Here is a 9,872-nt window from a genome sequence, read left to right as displayed (position 1 = left end):
TTCTTTCTTTCTTTCTTTCTTTCTTTCTTTCTTTCTTTCTTTCTTTCTTTCTTTCTTTCTTTCCTTTCTCCTTTACCTCATCCCAGTTGGTCCTTCCCTTTGAGCAACGTCTTTTCCTTTTACAATATCTACTGTACCTTTTGAGTTTTATTTACTTTTTCAGGTTCTTACAGTAAGGAGGCCATATGATGTTTACACATGGGGGTCTGATCTATTTCACTTCTGAGTATGGTCTCTAGTTGCATACATTTTCTTATAAAACCTTTATTTTTCTTGCTTACCTGCTTGAACCACTTTCCAGTCTCTCTCCTCTTTTTAGACGTCTTCACTGTACTCTGAGGCTTTCATATTCTTTTTACTTATTCTTTAATATGGATTTTTCCTTGATGCTTTATTACCACTGAACCTTTTTGTTTTGCTCTTGCATCTTACTGATCATCTATGATCTCCTGGTCATAAAATCTAATACCTTGTATGTATTTTTAATTTTATTTATTTAAAAAGACTCATGATCTGTCCATTCCTATGACTTTAACTATAATATTTCTTCAATTTAGAAGGCCCTTTTCCTTATTTTGGCATTGGCCAAATTCTCATTACCGAAGAGTCATCTCTAATGTCACTTTTTTTTGGAGACAGGGTCTCACTGTGTAGCCCAGGCTGGCCTCAAATTCACAGTGATCCTCCTGCCTCAGCCTCCTGAGTGCTGGGATTACAGGGGTACACCACCATGCCCAGCTCTAATGCCACTGTTTATCCTTAATTGATTTAAAAAAATTCTCATATGGCACTGATTATTTTCTATTTTCATTTATGAAATTTAACCTTTTTATAAAATGAAAAACTAAAAAGTGCTATTAAATATATGTTCAATGCATAAAAGAAGTAATAAACAAAAGTAACTTTCATTTCATTCTTAGAGCTTTCTAAAATGATTGTCAAAGACATTGTGTTGTTTTATTTTACAAACAGAAATATCTTGAACAACTAAATTATTGGAAATGTAATACCATGTTTGAAGAAGACATTTGAAACTGAAGTCATGTCATTGCAGGAGTAAATGAGCACACCATGTCATTAGATGCTACATTCCCACATTCCTACTTACTCATCACATTTTTTTTTCATTGTTTATAACCACTTTTTGAGTCATATGATTGACTGGGTCAGTGGTTCATGGTAAGAAATATGTTTGATGTATTATCCTAAATAAGCTTTTGAAATTCTGTCTCTCTGTGCTGTCTGCTCTTACCTGCTGGCCTTTGATATACAGTTTCTTTATATGTCTGATTTTGACTCAGGTGAACTGGCAAAATTATTGAGAATAATGTGAGTGTATTTTTCCTTTGAGTTCATACATTAAAAAATCAATATGACTTGGCTCTCAATGGTGACAATTCAGAGGAATTAGAAATGTGTGTGTGTGTGTGTGTGTGTGTGTGTTCCTTTTGTTAAATTAAAAAATAGCTATGAGAAGAAAAATTTGGTAATATGGTTTTCCTTTGCTAAATAAATTAAAGTAGAGATTTAAAAATTATATAATAATTCTTCTGGTTTTCATTGTTTACAGGTAGAATGTCTATGGGAAGAAGTTTATTTTTAATTACAATGGAATAAAAGCCAAAACATATTTTCAGAAAAGAAATTTTGAATGAGTACCACACTAAGTGTGTAATAATTAAGGTCAGATGTACTTCCGGAGGCTTACTTCATTGAAAGGATGCTCCCTTTAGCAAGTAGTATGGTCCAATTAAAATTTTCCAGAATGAGGACAATTCAGAAATTGTAAGAAGTCTGATTCTGTATGTAATTTAGCACAGAATGAATTTTAGAATCTAAACTAGCTGGGTCCAGATCCTAGCTTATCCAGTTACTTACGAAGCCTATCGCTGTGCATTGATTATTAAACTTCATATATTGTGTTCTCATTTGTAAAATGGAACCATTGCAGCACCTCTCGTATTCAGTTGTTATGAGAATTAAATGAGATAATTTATGCAAATTATATTAATAGAATATATAATAAGCATTTAATAAGTGTTGACTTTGTCTTAAGTAAATATTAGAAATACAAAATGACATATAGTGTGTGTAGGTGGGAGACGGGATTCTTTATTTTCTTCCCATATAGGATGGCCCTGATATGTAATCCAATCCTGAATGTTTTTTTCTCCTGGACCCTGGTGGGTTCTGAAAGAATCAGTTCACCTTAAAATGTGAGGTACAGAGTTCAACATGCAAAATAAATGTTTGAGGATCAAAAAAAGAGATGCCAGGAACTCAAAAATGCTTTCTAATGGGAGAACAAATTTCCCTTCCTAAGAGGTGTGTTTTCTGCAAATAATAATCCTTGATTTTGTGAAACATTAATCTCATAAGATATTCTATAGTAGGGCTGGGGATTTAGCTCAGCGGCAAAAGCGCTTGCCTGGCAAGCGCAAGGTCGTGAGTTCGGTTCTCGGTACCGGAGAAAAACAAAAAACAAAAAACAAACAAACAAACAAAAAAAGATATTCTGTAGTGAGTAAATGTAAGAGGTTGAGTAGAGGAATATGAGAATTAGTGGATTGAGTTAATGATGTGGTTTCTAAGCAAATTTGGAAAACGTCAAGTTGTTTCAGAAAGTTTCTAGTCTCTAGTGATTCAGATATGACCAAAGATGCAGATATAAAGCCAAGCATAATCAGGGTGGAAGGGGCTGGAGAAAAAGTTGTGGCAAAGGGATGGTTTGGAGACTAGACTGATATGTGCATGAATCACAGATTTCCTATTCAGCAGCTGTGAGACTTAGACAAAATAGTGAATCTCTCTAAGCTTTAGTTTTCTCACTTGAAAAATGAAAGTTGTAACATAGTATATACTTCATGTGAGAGAATTTGGTTTGATTCATTGCCCTTTTATATTTCATATAATAACCAATTAATTTAATTGCAAAACCAATGGCTTCTCTCTTGGAATAATATCTCAGATATGTGTTCAGGTCTACAAGGGTCCATATGATATAGATCTTTGCATGCCTTCTAGACCTTATTTTTTACTGCTGCCTCTTTGACTTACCATGTTCTGGGTACAGTGGCTTTCTTTCTTCTTGCTTGTAAGACTTAAAAAAAAAACTATATTAAAGTCTTTTACCTGGTTGATCTCACTGCACAGAAAAATTTCTCCTAGATTTTCACATGCCTCCTCCAGATCTCTGATTAAATATGATACTCTCAGAGAGGCCCTTCTTAAACCTGCTTGTCTAGAAGAGCTCCTCTTCAAAGTACTTATCATATTTTAATATTTTACTAATCATTTGTTGATGTCTGAATGTGGGTCATCTAGAATGTAAGCTTTACAAGAGCAGGGCCATGTCTGTTTTGCTTACTGTCGTATCTCCAGTACCTAAAATAGTTCCTGGCACATATTACTGTGATATCAACGTTTTTGAATAAATAAAAATTAAATGAGGTGCCCATTGGCACCAAGATAAATATGTGTTCTTTTTATTTAGCCTATGATCCCTCTTCTTTTTACGCTTTTCTGTAAGTCTAGGAAAGGAAGCACAAAGATAGATGTAGGGCATCTTTTAGTGCCACAAAGTAAGGAGATGCTAAGAACAAAACCCCTTCCAAGAATGGGGATTTTGTTAAGTGGATGCAGGAACAGACCAGAGCATCTTGCTCCCTATGGCCAAAACTGGAATTCTATGGGTACCAAAATATAGTATTGAATTATAACCCAAAGTACAAAATATCACATTCTAAGCTGTTATAAATAAATTGATGAATGAATGAATAAACATGTATACAAAAAATAAATGAGAAGATACCTATCTTCCGTGAAGAAGTATTCTAAATAATCCTATGTCGTATCCTCAAAAGAGCAGAGAAAAATTCCCCACTTGTTAAGTGTGGACTGTTGATAGTGACATCCTTCTAAAGAGCAAAATGTAGAAAAGGGGAGTGAAAGAGTATCAAAACTGATAAGGCCTGCAACCTCCCAGATAAGTGGATGGTGAAGGATTAAATAAAAGAGACCAGTGGTATGACTGGTCTTTAGGGCTCCAGGAGGATCAAAACCCCCTAGCAGAACTCAAGATTCTCTGGGGGCTGAGACAAGGAACTTCTTTGGTTGGCCTATACTTATTTGGTTTTCAACAAAGAAAAGGAATACTAAGGAAAGCACAGGAAACTGAGCAGGACCTTAGGAATCCTTTTCCAAGCAGTGAATTATGCTAATTAGGAGAACTATCTTATCTCCAGATTGGCATTCACCTCAAGAGTGAGACATCTGCAGCGATAGTCTCTATCTAGTTAGTTGGGGCTGGAGCCAGGGGTCCTCAGCTGTGACCTTATCTTGTCCTTTGAGGCTTCATGGCATCACAGGCCATTCATTACAGGCCTCAGCCAGGACCAGTGACTCATAGAGGTTCACTTACTATGAATCTGCTACCATCTCCAGACAAGGGGCATAGGCTTGGGACAGACTCATAAGGAAACGTACAAATCCAGTTGATTAATTTTAAATCCTGCTCTGAGTCACTTCATAGTGGTCTCCATCCAAAAAGTAATTTTATACTGAAGAAATCCGATAAATGGTACCTCAACCAAGTGATCAATGTCCATATAAAATTATGGCTATAGATATGCTTTTGATATGATGTGCTGAAAATGGCTCTTTACTTTTGTGTTCTTCCTTCCAAACTCTATGACTAGAATCTAATTTTTAGGAAAACATAAATATCCTGGTTGAAGAACATTATTCAAAATTCCTCAAGTCCTCAAAAGCCATCAAGGTCATTAAAAGTAGGGAATATATGATTGAGAAACTGTCACATCTAAGAGGAGCTAAGGAGGTAATGATGATGGGTAACTTTGCTCAAATTATATGTGGTATTCTGAAAGGAGTCATAGAAAAGAAAAAGAATACTAAATAAAAACTAAGGAAATATGAATATATAGGGTTTATTTAATAACAATAACAACAATAATATGTATTAGTTATTTAATTGTAAAATTGTGCCACACTGATAGAAGTCATTAATAATAGGAATACTGGAGATGGAGTATGTGGGAACTCTCTGTACTTTCTTGGTAGTTTTTCTAAAACTGTTTGAAAATAAGTTTATTAGGAAAGGTGTATTTTGCACATAATGCTATGTTCTTCTGTGCATAATTTTACATGCCTACTTTATCTTCTATTATAATACATATCATGGCTTATTTAATGTCACCCCTACTATTGGGCATTTAAAAGTGATTTTTTGAGACAAGCTCTTGCTAGTTAGTATGTTGTTCAAACTGGCCTTGAGCTCACTATGTAGCCCAGGCTGGTTTTGAAATTATAGTGATCCTCCTGCCTCAGCTTCCTGAGTGCTGAGATTACAGACATGTGCTACCATGCCCAGCTGGTTTTATATTATTTGTAATTTCTTATTTTATCCTTCTGTTTCCTCTTGAGCTGTGACTTTAAATACTTTTTATATTATGCTGATGGCCCCAGCCCAACTGCTTGTCTCATAAGCAACTCAAACATAACATATTCAGAGGTGGGCACTAATTTTCACTTCCCTGCAGTTGTTTTATCTCTGAATCTTTATTTCTGTTAATGCCAATATAATTTACCCAGATATTCAGCCAGGAATATTGGAATTATGTTTGGCTCCTGCTTCTCTTTCATTTTTTTTTTTTTTTTGGTTTTTCTCTGGTACCAGGAACTGAACTCAGGACCTTGCGCTTGCCAGGCAGGCGCTTTGCCGCTGAGCTAAACCCCCAGCCCCTTCCTGCTTCTCTTTCATTATCCTATCTTCTGTTTCCTTACAGTCCTTTATATATTCTATTCTTAAAATGTATCTTTTTTTTTTTTGAAGTACTGGGATTGAACATAGGGCCTCTTGCATGCTAGGTAACTGCTCACCACTGAACTATTTCACCTGTCCAAAATATATCTTAAACCCACTGATTATTTTCCATGCTTTCTGCCACCAGCCTGGTTCAAACTATCATCAATATGCTTTGACTTTTGCAGTGTCCATAACAGTCCTTTTTTTTTCTCCTTTTAATCTTTGAATACAATTGTCAATGCAATGGAAAGCCACATGAGTTTTAAATAAAAGGATGACATGATTTGTGATTTTAAAGTGATTGTTCTGGAAGATGTGCAAAGAATAGTTCCTTACCATGATCTAAAGACTGCCAGGATCTGGTCCTTGTCAACCTGTCTAATTTCATTCTGTCTTTCTCTCACCATGATTCAGTATTTGGTTTTGCTTTCAGGGTTCTTTCTGTATGTCAATCTCTTTCTTGCCTTAGAGTTTTCACGCGTTATTCTTTTTGTTTTTAAATTTCTTTTCCTCCTCTTCTCTACATGGCAGTTTCTTATAACTGTTTGCTTAGTCATTTTCTCTAGTATTCTTAAGCCTGCTGGGGAGCTTGACATAGATTTTTTTCCTTTTATTTATTTATTTATTTTTTGGTACCAAGAATCAAACTCAGGACCTTGTGCTTGCCAGGCAGGCATTTGTACTGCTGAGCTACATCCCTGGCCCTTGACTATAGATTTTTTATTTACTAATTTATGCACCATACCTAGCACAATGCCTTACCGATGGCAGCACTCAGTACTTGTTTGCATTCATTTGCTCAAAGAGTGTTCAGGTCCTGTGTTAGGTGCCATGAGAACATATAAAGGGCTTATAGGACATTATTTGTATCCTAATGCATCCCTAATCTAAAAGGAGAAAATGCAAGTATTAAAGCATGGAGGATAGTAGTAAAGTTGGAGTACCTTTTCTGTGACCTCAGAAAAGTCATTTCTCTCGGCTGTTCTTTTACTTATCCATCTATAATAAGGTTTTTGACTAGACTCTCTTAAGGCCTGGGTTCTCAAATATGAACATCCAGCCAGTCCACGAATTGGTACACTGGTTCAATTATTTTTTTCCCAGGTTCCTCCAGGTTCCTGAAGTATCTGATTCAGTAGCTCTGGGGTGGAGAGTCTAGCAATTTCCTAGGTGATTGGGATGCATAGATAGTATTTTAGAAAAACTTGTCTAGGTACTTTTGACTTTGACTTCTTATAATTCTAATTATAGGACAATGCAAACATTGAAAGTTCAGCAGGAGTTAAGTAAATTAAGATACTATATTCATTCAGAGTCAGGGAGACTTATTTTGTTCTTTGGGTGATGGGTGCAGGGCTTACTGGGGAAGATTATGTTGAAATGGGCTTTGAAGAATAGGTCAGGATATGGGAAGGTGCATGGATGCATGGTTGGGGTTTAATCCAACTTAGGTGGAGGCCAAGCAGAGTAGCTAGAGGGAAAAATCACTGTTCTGATGAAATGGGCCCTAGCTGTAGTCTTGTTTTTCCTGTTTTACCTGTCAAATTTGTTTTCCTTTAGAGATGAAAGATTCTATTATTGCAGCTTGATCATTTGGAGGAAGTGAAAATGTGTGGTCAGGTGGTGAGGGACACAATGAGACTGCTTTCTGAAATAATTTAATATATTCTTCCTGAAGCCTTCTGAGGCTATGCCCTTTGAGATCCACTTTGACTACCCCATTGGTTTTCTGGTTGGATACAAAGACTATCAGACCCACTATGTTATCTACAATAATAGTTTTGCTGTCATGATGATTATTATTAAACCAATGTTGGCTTTTTTGTTTAGATGAAACCATATAAAGGCAACATTCTGAGTAAATTATATAGGCTGTACTTGATGAAATAATGAGCCTAAGTTTAGGAGATGAAAGTAATGATATAATGCAATATTTAGAATGAATATACAGTATGTAGTTATTAACCTAAAAGTCACATCCTGCACTCTTTCAATTTGTGGAAAATTTGTCATTAATTGCCCAGGAAACCTCTGATTTTTCATACATAATCACATCATAGCTGTTGACTTTGCCCCCCCTTCTCCTGACTTAAAATACATCCTTGTAAATAGATTACTTTCAGATTTGTAATATCCCCTTTAAACACTGAGTTGCTAAGTTTAGCCCCGCTGCTCTCTTTTTAAAAATAGAACTCTTTCTTCCCCCAAACTTTGCCATTGAGTATGTACCAACAAACTACTTTGTTTTTTAATGGCAACTGGTTTAAAATCTTATTTAACTTTTCTGCTTCCTGGGAACCTAGTAATCCTGAAATGCTTTTTATTTTCACTAATTACTACTGTATTGAGGACTTCGGGATCTTATCTTTAGAAAGGATTTGAGAGATGGGTTCAAGTGTTTCATTCAAATGTACTCTAAAAGGGGTAGGGCCAGAAAAACACAGAAATCAAAATTTGAAAGGAAAGAGTAAAGTACTTTATAAGAAATGGGATAGACAGACTGATCCAGTTCTTGTGTATCCATAGCAAATGTCTCCAATTATTTTAAACTTTACAAGTCAACTTGTAACCATCTAGCCAATATACTATGTCATACAGCCTTGTGCTGATGTTGGCCTATTGACCATCAGTTGCCTTTGAAGTGAGAAAGAAACAGAAATAATAAACCTCTTGTGATTAATTCTATACAAAGAATTTCCCTTATTAACTTTGATTATTAACCTTCAGTCACATCCGAGCACCTTAGAGAGTGACTTTCACCAGGATTTACTTAAAAGGAAAAAAAAATTAACATAGCTAGATCAAAGATCCTCTCTTGTAGGAAAGATCTCAGAGAAAACTTCTCCAAGTTCCAGAAAAGGCATCATGAGAAAATGACTACTCTTGCATTCCTTCTGTCTTTTAATCTGCCAAACTGTTAGGAGGAAAGGGATTCTGAAGTATAGACCTTGAAAGCAAATTTAAGGATCATTTACCATTTTGCAAATTGCATTCTGTGTACTCTGCCTGCGGTGATGTTGCTGGCCTGCTTCATCCAAAGCATTTAGGATGTTATCTGCTTATGTATTGGGATTTCATATATTATTCAATTTAGTATAACTATTTTGATGCTTAAAGTTTGACAGCCATCAGTTTATCTCAAGTGCCCATCAGTTTATAGAAAATGTATTTGAAGGTCAAATAATTTAAATTCTATGTTCACAGTCCTTCAACAACTTAGAGGTTGACAGAATTTAGAAACCATGAATCTGGACTTCTCATCCAGGGCATTTTTGCTACAAAATGTTGATTTGATTTTCCATTTTGAAAGACACAGAAGTGATCTGTGAAATGGTGATTAGCACTAGGCAGCCCCAGGCAGCCCTGGAGTGCTCCATGGTTCAAATGCCCAAGACCAGATGGAAGTCCAGAAGTGGATGACTCAGAGTTTATTAGTTTTGCCACCTGGGCAGTACAGCCGAACCAGCTGCCACAAGGCAGTTCCAATTTCAGCAGAGCAGTAAATGAACATAAAAATGAGTGTAAATCCCAAGAATAAAGTAAAGGAGAAAGGCTGTTCCAGTGAGGGGACTCATTTAGGGTGGGTCCTGTCAATATCTCTCGTAGGAGGCATAGCTGTCATGCCAGATAGAGGGGGAAAAATGGTTGTGGCATCAACTCCTGAAAAAACCAAACTTCAAGTTGTTCTAGGAGCCAGTCTCAGTTTGGAATGTGCTTCAATTCTTGGCTTGGTAGGTTCCCAGTCACATCTGAGGATTTACAAAGAGAAAAACAAGCCATTGCATATCATGATTACATTGTGAGACCAGCACCCCCTCCACCCAAACTATGGAAACTTATTTGGTTACCTCCTTTTCATGGTTCTGAGCCTTGGAGGCACAGGTACTCTTTGGAATCTAAGATTATTGTGACAGGTTATTAGGAACCAAGTTATTATCTGTATGCTGTCCTCATATGGAACTGAACAATTGTTTTTTAAAAAAATCTCTCCATGAGGTGCTGCAAGAATCAGATGACCTCTTTAACAGAGCTATGGTGCTCAGAAACT

The 9,872-nt window shown here is 36.1% G+C and overlaps 1 protein-coding gene across 5 annotated transcripts in view; it reads left to right on the top strand.

Annotated features, from left to right (window-relative positions):
* Positions 1-9,872, top strand: part of Sugct (succinyl-CoA:glutarate-CoA transferase) — a 693,160-nt gene that overhangs the window by 159,259 nt on the left and 524,029 nt on the right. The window lies entirely within an intron of this gene.

This window comes from Chinchilla lanigera, unplaced genomic scaffold, assembly GCF_000276665.1.
Source record: "Chinchilla lanigera isolate Chin_1 unplaced genomic scaffold, ChiLan1.0 scaffold00059, whole genome shotgun sequence".
NCBI lineage: Eukaryota > Metazoa > Chordata > Mammalia > Rodentia > Chinchillidae > Chinchilla > Chinchilla lanigera.
Note: the sequence above shows the minus strand (reverse complement) of the source record. Positions and strands in the feature narration are given on the sequence as shown.